The sequence below is a fragment of the Ictalurus punctatus genome, unplaced genomic scaffold (genome assembly GCF_001660625.3).
Source record: "Ictalurus punctatus breed USDA103 unplaced genomic scaffold, Coco_2.0 Super-Scaffold_100046, whole genome shotgun sequence".
Classification (NCBI taxonomy): Eukaryota; Metazoa; Chordata; class Actinopteri; order Siluriformes; family Ictaluridae; genus Ictalurus; species Ictalurus punctatus.
In genome coordinates this window covers 494,906-507,214 of record NW_026521087.1, presented here as the reverse complement: position 1 = coordinate 507,214, position 12,309 = coordinate 494,906, and the positions used below count along the sequence as shown (strand labels likewise).

Below are 12,309 nucleotides of genomic sequence, written 5' to 3'. Positions count from 1 at the left end.
ATTTCTGCAAAAAACAATATTCTGTCTGAATCTTAACCGACCACTTTCTGACATCCGTGTGTAGACGGTGACCCGAAAAAATACTTGGCCTACTACAGAAGAGCCACCGTCTACCTGGCCACGGACAAGTCTAAATCCGCTTTACCTGGATCTAAGCAAAGTCATCGAGTGTCATGATTTCCCCTTGAAGCAGCGTGCTCTAAGCGCGAATGCGCGAGCACCTGCTTTTCCGTTGTTGCACAGTAGTGACATCTGGACACGTGTGTTTTGTTTATGTTTCTGTCATGTCTCCTCCCTGTTCTGTCATTGGCTGGGATTTCACGTGTGTCTGTATTTGCCCTCAGCAAGTTTAGAGGCTGATCAGTTTAGACGCTGATCATGTCCACATATATACCGCGCGAATCCCAGCACACAACGCGGAAGATTATCGTAGAGTTAGATTGGTTTGTTTAGTAGTCATAGTCACGGTCCATGTTTAGAGTTCGTTCACGCTGGATTATCCGCTCCCAGTTCCTCGTCATAGTTGATGTTTCTCGTTTAGTTTATCGACCCTGTTTTCCGTGACACGACCTTGATTCATGTTTAACCCTGTGTATGCCTGTTTGCCGATCGCCTGACCTTCGCCTGTTTTGGATTATGTTTTGGATTTGTCTGCCTGTCTCTCTTTTAAAATAAACAACTGTTCATACTGCAATTGCATCCGTCCTATCTCCGCTCCGTCACGATACGTGACATCGAGTTAAACCTGATTTCACATCGGTGAGTTTTACTCCATGATAAGACATGAAAAGAAGATTGACGTGCATCATGTTGAAAAGAGTTGGTGGTAACAGGTGATTTGTCACAGGCAAGACTTCAGAGAGGGAGCCTACTGTAACTCTTTGACTTGTCATTAAAGGAAAATTAAGTCATTAAAGGAAAATTAAGTCATTAAAGGAAAATTAAGTCATTAAAGGAAAAATCCACCATGAACAACTTGCATATTGATCTTTATAATTAACAGGTGGCATCCAGGATTCATTTTGTAGTGAAAATTTTGAGTTTACTTTTTTAGTTTAGACTTCTTTCATTGACCTGTTGGTCATTTTTCACTTTGGTTTCTTGTATTGCCCACAATCAAGTTTGACAACATGCTAATATTGGTGACAGTAAAATTGCTATCTGTAGATTTCCCCCTGAGCTCCCTCCCCATAAAGAGTCTAGTTTCTAATCATCCCTAATCAAGCACAGCTTCATACGAGTCTTTATTAGCTGAATTAACTGCCGTAGATGGCCTAGACTAAATTAGAGCTGGGACTGATCCCCTGAATCAGAGTTCATCACATCTATGCAGCCATTAAGGACTTTGAAAGTGCTAAGGAGTACAGCGAGAATGACCGTCACCTACCCTTTGGCTTCTTAGGTTGATATTGAAGTGTGTCATGTTTTAATGTGTTCTAAACGGCTGGGCTTGTGTGACCCCTAGGATAGCCCAGAAGAAGCTCATTAAAGCCTACAGGAAGTTGTCACAGCAGTGACACCCAGACAACTTCCAGGATCCTGAAGAGAAGAACAAGGCTGAGAAGAAGTTCATAGACATCCCACAGGCCAAGGAAGTGCTCACTGAGCCAGGTAAACCCTCAATCAGTTTTGTCTGCTAATATAAAAATACCAAGCTAAGCCGTTTTTTGATGTTGGTTTTTGTGTCTCATGCTTGAATAGTTTTACATAGATGAGGAATACAGTATACAAGTATGTAAGTACAGCTGCAGATAAAGAAGGACGAATCAGATTGGAATTCAGATCAAATTAACAGAAATTATGGTTGTGACTTGGTGATTAGTGGGGATGTTGAACACAGTCTGAGATATGTTTTTGATTTTTTGCTAATACAGATCTGCCAAAATAACTAACAGTCAAAGAGAAATAAACATGCATTTTGTTGGAAAGGACGGATCGGAACCATGCTTGCAGCATAAACGGTTAATTGTATTGGTTGAACTGATATTTAACTGTAATCTGCAGAAATATTATGATGTCATATATAGGGAAATTACCCAGCGGTGGGTGGAGACAGACACACGGGAGGCCGTCGTAACGTTAACAAGTGAGATTTATTTTATTTTATTTATAACGTTCTGGAGTGTGTGTGTGTGTGTGTGTGTGTGCTTACGTGTGGGCGTGACAGCGTGTGGTGAGAGGTCAGTGTATTGCGGGGTTGCCAGAGTCGCTCCGGGGCTTTCCGGAGAAACAGGGGCTCTTCTCAGACGTCAGGCAACGCCGCGTTTGTAGCCAGGGACCGGAGAATTCGCTCGGGTCCGGGTCGTCTGAAAGAAAACAACAATACAACAATACTGATAGCTGGCAGTAATCCAGGCACACTTCATGTGAGAGAATTCTCTCCTTTCGAGCGGAAAAGCGGCCTTTTATACTCTCCCTTCGTCTGCTGGATGGTGGAATTTTCACGTGCGGCGCGCCATTCACCACCAGAGGGTGTGTCGGCGGCTCCGCCCCACCTCCACGTGCTTTCCGACTGTCCAAAACATTGAAGCGGGGCTGTCTCTTCAGCGCCAGTGCGGAAGTCGCGGGAGGAGCGATTTTAGTTCCTTGTGCGCCGGCTGTCGGTCTGTCGCGACGCATACAGTATAAGCTTACTTTATACAGTTATTACAAAATTAACATAAGTGTATGTCAGGCCTGCATGTATTGTTAGTATTTTTAGAACAATTATGAACTCTAATTGCAAGCACTTGCATAAGCATATTAACATTTTGTGCTGAATCTTGAAAATATGTAAAACATTTAGACCATGTGATACTGCATGCACTATGGCTGACTGGTGATCACGTTTGCCTCACACCTCAAGGGTTAGGGGTTCGATTCTCGCCTCTGCCCTGTGTGCACAGAGTTTGCATGTTCTCCTCGTGCTTTGGGGGTTTCCTCTGGATACTCCGGGTCCCCCCGCCCAGTCCAGAGAAATGTGTTGTAACCTGATTGGCATCTCTAAATTGTCCGTAGTGTGTGAATGGGTGTGTGTGTGTGTGCAATTGCGCACTGCGTTGGTTTGGCATCCCAGCCCAGACTCTAGGCTCCCCGCCACCCTGTGTAGGATAAGGGGTACAGACAATGGACGGCTGGCTGATTCTGACCTTAATAAAATATATTGACTGTTGATTAACACTTTCTTGTTTTAAAATGAATTTTCCTTTCATTTTAGTAATTAAAAAGTATAGCCTACAATAATGAAAAGAAAATTGAATGGTGGGTCACTGCAAATCCTATTCTTTTATTATTATACTGACATTGCAGAATTTCCAGAGGTCCAGACAGACTTTAATTTTTTTGGGCAGCATGTAGACTAAATGTCAAGGTGCATCGATCAACAGTATATTAGATTGGATGTAATGGTATTGTTTTTCCGCAGATGGAACGGTTAAAAAAAATAATCAATCGCTGGTTCGGTGTGACGGTTATAAATAATTAACCTCTTGTAGAAGTGAATGTGTCGTTCATGTACCACATTCTTTGAGAATTGGCTAATTTTATTCCTGTTTGGCTTGAGCACTTTGAAATAGCAGAAAAGCAGTTTTCAGGTGTCTCCTATATCACTGTAAAAGGGGGAAAACTGTACCTGCTTGCACCTCTGGTAATATAAAACACGAGTCTCGAAAGATGCTGGTATATCTGACACCTTTTCTCTGTTCTTGTGCAGAAACGAGGAGTTCATTTGACAAGGGTGAAGACCCAATGGACCCTGAGAGCAAGCACGGAGAAGGCCATCACCATTTCCACGGGGCCTGGGAGAGTTTCCAGGGCTTTAACCCTTTTGGCTCTGGACTGTTCAACTTTAAATTCAACTTTAACTGAGATCATCCAGGAGGACATCAGTCTGATCTGAATATATAGCATCAGGCATCCAGCGAGAAGTGTAACCTGTTGAACCTGTTTGACACTAACTGCCATAGATGTGGCTACAGAAGCCACTGTGGCATGAAGATGCATCATATGCTGTTGAATATTCTCAGACTTGCCAAGCTGAGCTAAGTGGTATTATATAAAGTAATTATTTCAGGGACCATCAGAGTGTGGGGGTTCATTCCCAAGCAACCAACTATCCTAAAACTATTGTGTGTGTGTGTGTGTGTGTGTGTGTGTGTGTGTGTGTAGGAGACTGCACTATTTTTCTATCAGTTAAATAATGCTGCATTGTAAATACACAATTAAAGATATTACGTATTTAATTAAAAAGAAAGTGACATTATTCTCGGATTTCGCTGTTGTAATGCAAATCACTATTGGAGGATTCCTTTAGTTGAACTTTTCATTTTGTATAGCACTTACAGACATCGTCACAAAGCATCTGGACTGACAGATGTAGATTTAGATCCCTATCGAGCAAGCTGGAGGTGAAAAACTCCCCGAGACATCATGAAGAAGAAACCTAAGAGAGGAAGCAAACTCAAAAGGGTCCTGTTGACACTGGATAATGGGATTACAAATCATTACCAGTATGCAGATGTAATAGAGGAAAAGGCAAACAAATGTGTTCGTGTCAACATCCTAGGATGAGTACAGCAGCAGTTTTTAGCAAGCACAAATCTGCACTATCAAGTGTTTTCTGGTTTCTAGCTTATTGTGAAATCAGACTACTGATTATACCTTGCTCTTGAAGCTAGCCCTTTGTGCACAAAAATGTAAATAATAAAGAGTAGGTAGAACAGGTAGAGTCACTATCATCAGGGAGAGCAGATTAATATCTGTACACGTTGATGCAATAACATAACTCCAGACATAGCAGACGACCACTGATGAATGATAAACATTTTATTCCTGAGAAAATTCACATCCTTCCACTTCCAAGCTTAAAAAAGAAGAAAAGAAGAAGAAAAAAAACCCAGATCAGCATGGAGTGCCACAAACACAGCATGGCTTTTTCACTTTAAAGGGCTTGAAATCAAATGGAAACACAGGAATAATTCATGATGTGGATAAATAAATTGTAAAGCTTGTGCATGTGTTGGGGTTACTTTTACACATATTCCCCCACTCTGACATCCTCTCTGACTTGTTCAATCATATTGTAATGATTTTCCATTTCCTCTTCACTGTAATGGAGGAATAACAAGTTACACATGATACAAAAATCATGTACAACTTGATTAATATTTCACTTAAACCTCCCCTTTTGTGTAAACATCTAACAGTGATGCAACAGATGAACTCATCGTGAGCTTATAGTGTTGAATGATTCAAGAATTTATCGTAAGAAATTACTGAGGAATGTGCAGATGCATTTTCCCTAGATACTCAACAGTGCAATTTTCCAAAACTGACCATAAGATGACAACAAAACACAATCCTTAACCTTTCCTTCCTAAGAGACTTGCCATTATTTTATGTGCAGCAGAGCAGACATATAACACAAAGAAAAAAGGTTAAATATACACAGTTTGAATCTTTTGAATATTACTGGTTCATTACAGACAAGGTGTTCTGGCTTCTTTACCTTCAGTTCTGTTACAAAAGGATTAGTCTTACATGTTCTGATAGAAAGTGTGACCTATTGACCTTTAAAATATAGACTTCAGCCATCAAGATTCATAAATAGAAAACTGAAATGTTTTTAAAATGTCTCTTTTCTTCCTCTTCTGCAGAGTTCAGGGCCAGTGTAATATGTCCTGGTTCAGTTTGTGGATCTCTCTGTGCACTTGTAGAGCTATACAAGAGGGTTTTAGTTGCAAACGTCACTCTTTCCTCTCAAAAGGTGCTAAAGTTCATCACGATGGCTGCCTGTAGAAACTGACAAATCACACTTCTGAAAATAGTTGCAATGTTACCATGATGCATGGGGGACACATTTTGAAAAGTAACGTGCAGCTAAATACATACCAAAGTTACAGCATTTTGGTCATGAAAGGAGGAGATGTTAGATCTGGCTCACCTGTACACTGTGTCTGTGGGGCAGATGACTTTCTGCTCTCTTTCTGACCTTTGACCTGCTTCAGGAGCTGCTTGATCTCACTATCGTATCTGGACCACTCGGGCACAATCCGTTTGGCGGCACTCAGCTTCGGCTCTTTGGTCTTTGGATTATTACACTACAGAGACTTGCCAGACAGAGCAGTGTCATCAGGCACTGCACAAAAACTCAATAATGCCAGCTACAGAAAGGGCATATAGAGCCTTCTTTAATATCCTGGCTGGAGAAAAACTATTTTACCTTGTGTTTTGGCCATGTGCTGAAATTGTTCTAGTAACATTTGGAGCAATGGGTCATATGAAGTCAAACTAGTGATTTAGAGCCAAGCAAACAAAGCTTGTTCAAGTATAAAACACCACTAGACCAGTGGTTCATCTATCAAAGTGTGCATACACGTTCATAGAAAGCGCAAGTACACACAAGAAAATTTTCTATCTTTGTATGCTTGTATCTTTCTCATTTGTAAGTCGCTTTGGATAAAGCGTCTGCTAAGTGAATGAATGTGAATATATATATATATATATATATATATATATATATATATATATATATATATATATTCACATTCATTCATATGTGTGTGTGTGTGTTGGGTGTGGGAGAGAGAAATATATAAGTAAGTTTTTACTAAAACAGTCTTCTAACTCGTTTTAAACAAACACATTATAATAATATTTAGTACTGTGCATACAGTATTAAATAGTTATATTTATAGTTTGTTACAAAAAATACTAATAGATTGCCTCTTTTTATGTATACAGATAGAAGTTCTTATGCTACTTGTGTACAGCGTTTAATGCCGTATGCGTGACAAAAGAAAAAGGTTTTTGACTTTTTCACACACGGAACAGCTCTTTTTCTAGACATGTGGTGGCTCTTAGAAGAGCCGTTGTGTTCGCATCGTTCAGTGTTAGAGCGTTTAACCGCCGAAGCCGTACAGAGTGCGTCCCTGGCGTTTCAGGGCGTACACCACATCCATGGCGGTCACGGTCTTTCTCTTGGCATGCTCGGTGTAGGTGACGGCGTCGCGGATCACGTTCTCCAGAAACACTTTCAGCACACCGCGAGTCTCTTCATAGATCAGACCAGAAATACGCTTTACACCACCACGGCGAGCCAGACGGCGAATAGCCGGCTTGGTGATCCCCTGGATGTTATCGCGAAGCACCTTGCGGTGATGCTTAGCGCCTCCTTTGCCGAGTCCCTTACCACCCTATATGACAAAGTCATATTCAGAAAGAAAGAAAAAAAAAACTTACATAGTCAAGGTACAATTACACGAAAAAAGTGTCCCACACTGAATAGTCTTTAAACTAAGATGTGCTGCTTTTTAATCTTCTTAGCTCTTTTTGAATGTCTTTGAGAACAACATCACTGGATATAAACGTTTGATTTATAGTCATTCTGGCTCTTGTTTTCCAGAGTTTAGATTTAGTCAAACATATTATGAACCAAATGAAGTCATGCTGAGTCTTGCTACAATTTTCTTTAAAAATGCCATAGAAAATTGAGTTCATATTTATTTCTATATTGAGACCAACGATTTTTAATTTAGCCCATGTTTCTTTAAAGCGATAACACTCTAACAGGAAATGTTCGAGTGTTTCCTCTTCATTACAGTTAGGCATCAGGCATCTACTGGTTTTTACAAAACAGCTCCATTTAACACTGGCTCTTACTGGGAGCCTTCTTACAGCGACTAAACAAGTTGTATCTCTCAGGTGTTCCGATAGGATTTTATTCTGTAAGTTTTGGAGACATTCTTTGTTTTGGTCTTCCTCCAAATTTCTGAAAGCCACAGGGTTACTATAAACTCGATCAACAATTAAAAGATATATTTCTTTGCTCGAGTCTTCCACCCAATCGATGTTTAGATCTTTAAATTTGTTAGTGAAGTCGGAAAACATCAGCTTATAATATGGAATTCCTTTCCTCGATGGACCTTGCTGCGGGGGTTTCCTCCGGGTACTCCGGTTTCCTCCCCCAGTCCAAACACATGCATGGTAGGCTGATTGGCATGTGCAACAACTAATCGATAATAATCAATTATGAAAACCTTCGGCAATGAATGCCATTATCGATTAATTAGTCTGCTGACGTCACGGGTGGCGTTTACGTATGATGTCGCTTTCATGAAAACACAGGTGCAAAACAGATAACCTGGCGGTAAAAAAAAGTGTGCATCCCAAGTCATCTAAGGCGTGGGAGCATTTTACATTAAATGCAGCAAAGAAGATGGTAATGTGCATGTTCTTCAAAGTGGAGTTTGTGTGACGCGGGACTACCACAGTGATGTACGAGCACATGAAACGAAAACACGTTGGTGTCACGGACGAAGGTGGAACATCAGCACGGTAAGCAAAAACCTGAGTATATCCACATTATATGAAGATGTGAAAATGGTATAGTCTAGTTTAATTCCATGCTATTGTGTAAAAAGCTTTGTTTACTAACTTCGGGACAGTCACACTAGATGTATTTTGTCTCGAGCATCAGGTTGTGCAGCATATTGATGGATTAAAATCGCGCTACCACAGAAACAGGTTCAGTTAAACACGGTGTGAACAAAGTCAAGCAGTGAATGTAAAGGCAGCTGATAACAGCAGCAGTAAAAGATTTTGTAGTCACTGTAGTGGTTTTCATCGAATGCTTATGTGTTAGTGTATAATTGTTCCTGTCCTTTTAAACAAGCCTGTTAGCTTGCTGCGTTTCTCTGTGTGTCTGCTACAGTTAACTTTGATCTGTGTTTCAAATGCCATCTACTGCGGCTCTACTATGTTATATACATTAACAGAATGAATTTTATATTTGAGATATTTTTGGTTTATATTGTCACATCTGAAGTACAGCATGTCTGTGTAAAAGAAATTTAACAAAAATTGTATTAATTATATATTATTTAGATTTCTTATATTAATCACGGTTGCCATCAGCAATTAACATTCTAAACAATGAAAATATTAATTTACATATAAATTGCTTCTTGCATACTCAATTGCTGTTTTTTTAATTTATTTATTTCAGAAAGAAACAGCTCTCCATGAGTGAATTTGTTCGGAGGAGAAATCCCCCATGCACTAAAACAAAATTTTTACCTTTGTTTTTGATTATTTATAGTTTGGGTATTATTTAAAGTTTTGCTGCTTAAAACTGGACAAACTGTAGACAAATGACCAACATTTGAAAGGTTTAAATGTAAAAATGAAAGATTATATTAGTAAAACTGTATGTGCCTTTTGCATTTTTTTTAAAAGTCCAAACACAAATACCCTGAGGGTATTGGGGGTTTATTTTATTATAATAAACAAAATCTAATTGAAAAAAAAGTTTAGTTAAAAAAAAAATCAGATTAATAAGAAAAAATAATCGTCCGATTAATCAATTATAAAAATAATCGTTAGTTGCAGCCCTACAATAATTAAAGAACAATACATCATACTTTTTATGAGCCTGTGAATATAAACCTGCAATTCCCTTCAAGCCATCATTACTGTATGAGTTGATCTTACAGAAAATTAAACCGCACCCATTATGGCTTTGAAACGTGCCTAATTTTGTTATAAAAAGGTCTTGTACAATAGATTTATATGCATCCAAGGTTATATATATATATATATATAGGGTGAGGGTTTAATGTCATCATGATTTAAATTGCAACATTACCTTTTTTCAACCCAGCGTCAAAAACGACCCGTTAAATGATTCATTCTAAAAGATTCACTCTAAAGTCCTCCTTTCAGAGAGCATACGCTGTTCTGATTGGTCAGGTGTCCCAGTCTGTTGTGATTGGTCTACCGCTGTCAGCGTGTCGAAAAGGAAACGCCCACTACCATAACGAGTTTCAGCTCAGTCTGTTCCCGAGCAGCCGATGAAGACCAGATCCAGGGATTTTTATTACAAACCTATGTAGGTTAGTACAGGAAGTAAGTCTGGAATTACTAACGACTCGTTTCAGCTCTTGAGAATCGGTTCCTTCTTTTGTGGGTTAATAAACCCGTTTGTCGTTCGCTTTGATTTTTGAAACTTTTAAATATAATAGGTGCACTTTAAAATAAAAAAAGAATCAGGACTTATAAAAAGGTACATCTTACATACTGTACAAACCATATATTCAGCAGAAACTTTTTGTTTCAAAGTAACTGACAGGTGATGAACGTTTAGCACATAGTTGGAGGGATATTAGTGATTATGGATCTTCGGGAACCAAACAGGATTTGAACTCGCAGTCGTTCAGGCCACATGCTTGGTCAAACTGCAGATTTGCAGTGTCAGTGTTGTGAAGACTATTGTTACTTGTTACTGGTACTCAGCTGTTGTCAGAAACACTAGACTGGCTCATGCTGGAGTCAAAATTGAAAGAGTAAAGGCTCACAGGGACAAAACCGTTTAACGTCCTTTTAACTGCACGGATATTTAATCTAAAAGTTACCAGGCAACTTGACAACATTCTGCAAGGCAACCCAGTTTGAGGAAGGGCATTACTGTTTGCTCAAACCTTTTGTAGCGTTGAACTACATCATAATGACTAAACTGTAAGGAGAAGTGCAGAGAAGCAGAGCTCTAGCACATTTAATTAATGTCATGTCATGCAGAGCTGATGGAATAGTAACTTTGACATTTGAATGTTTCCCGCTCATGTTCACAAAGCTCCAGCCCAGGATCTATGGTTGCCCATAGAGTGTCTCTAAAATGATTGACAGGAGGCACATCCAAACACAAACAAGCTTTCCAGACCAGAAGTCTTTTTTTAAACAGGTTTTCTAAGTGACTTGATGCACTTTTGCTAAGGCCACAACTTAATCCATTATTTTTATCATGTTTTACATATCTCCAAGGTTATTTGTACAAGTGAAAAATAAATAAATAAATAAAATTATTGCACCTTTTAAAGGAAGATGAACAATGCGCTCATTTTTTTTACTTTACAGTCCCCACAAAACAACTTTGAGAGCTGTGATTTGATTCTGTATGACGACGTATTTCTTTTTGAAACAGGAAATAAGAGTGGTGGCATGTTGAAGTGTTACACAACAGCTAACAGTGTTTGGGATACGCCCAGCTCTGAAGAACATTGATGCTAATGAGCTGCTACTGTTGAGCAAGACCCGCCTCAAGACCCACACATTCCTACACATTCTAGAGAGCATTTAATTGGACAAACACAAGTCTGGTGCATGCTGAAGCATTAATATTGTATCATTTTTCCCCAGAAGTGACTTTTTAATTTTTTTTTTAACTATGGTATTGGAGGCCATAACAGATACAAAAACATCTCGAAACACCAGTTTTGATTTCAGGAGCAGCAATTTAAAGACTTTACCAGAACAATCCAGAAAATATATGAAAGATAAAAATATGATGATTGTATAGCCAAAATCAAAAAAGAATGCAAACAAGTATAAAATTAAATTCATTTGACCTGAAATGTGAACAGAACTTCCATCCAAGCCCTAAAACTAGATAAAGAGAACCCAATTAAACAAATGCATTATAGTTTTCACATTTATTCACTGAGCACAATTACCCAACATTAAACACCTTTGCTGAAAAAAGTATGTAAACTTTTGATTTCAGTAACCGGTGTGAGACGTTCGAGCAGCAATAACTTGAAGCAAACATTTCCGATGACTCACTCAATCCTGCACAATGGGTTTGAGGAATTTTGGCTCACTCCTCCTGCTTCAACTCAATGATGCCGGCAGACTTCTTTGCACGAACTGCTCTTTTTAGGTCCTCCACAACATTTCTATTGGGTTAAGGTCTGACTTGGCCATTCCAAAATGTTCAATTTCTTCTGCTTTAACCATTTCTCTGTAGACGTACTTGTGTGCTTAAGGTTGTTGTCTCTGCTGCAAGGCCCACTTACTGTTAAGCTTGAGTTCACAGACAGATACCCTGACATTCTCCTGGTACAATCTAGGATTCATAGGTCCATCAATAATCGCCAGCTGGTTCGGACCCAAAGGAGCCCCAAACCATAATGCTGCCACCCCCATGCTTCACGGTTGGGATGAAGTTCTTATGTTGGGATGCTATTTTCGGTTTGTATCGAACAATGATTTTCAATTAAAGCAAGAAGTTCTATTTTGGACTCATCTGTCCACAGAACATTCTTCCAGTAGGCTCCTGGCATTTCCACATGGTTGTGAGCAAACTTCAGACAGGCAGCAGTGTTCTTTTATGGAAAGTAGTGGCCTGTAGGTTCTCAGATGTTACCCTGGGGTCCTATATGACTTACTGTGATATTACTCACCACACCCTTGGAGTAATCTTTTTTGCTGGACGCCCAGTCCTTGGGAGAGTAACAGTGGTGCTGAATTTCCTGCATCTGTATGTCATTTACCTCACAG

General features: G+C 39.4%; 1 long non-coding RNA gene across 1 annotated transcript; it reads left to right on the top strand.

Annotated features, from left to right (window-relative positions):
- Window positions 1–395: 395 nt before the first annotated feature.
- LOC128630052 (uncharacterized) lies at window positions 396–4,250 on the top strand. The gene is made up of 3 exons (XR_008394280.1): window positions 396–759; window positions 1,466–1,611; window positions 3,692–4,250. It is a non-coding gene; the product is annotated as an uncharacterized LOC128630052 (long non-coding RNA).
- Window positions 4,251–12,309: the final 8,059 nt, after the last annotated feature.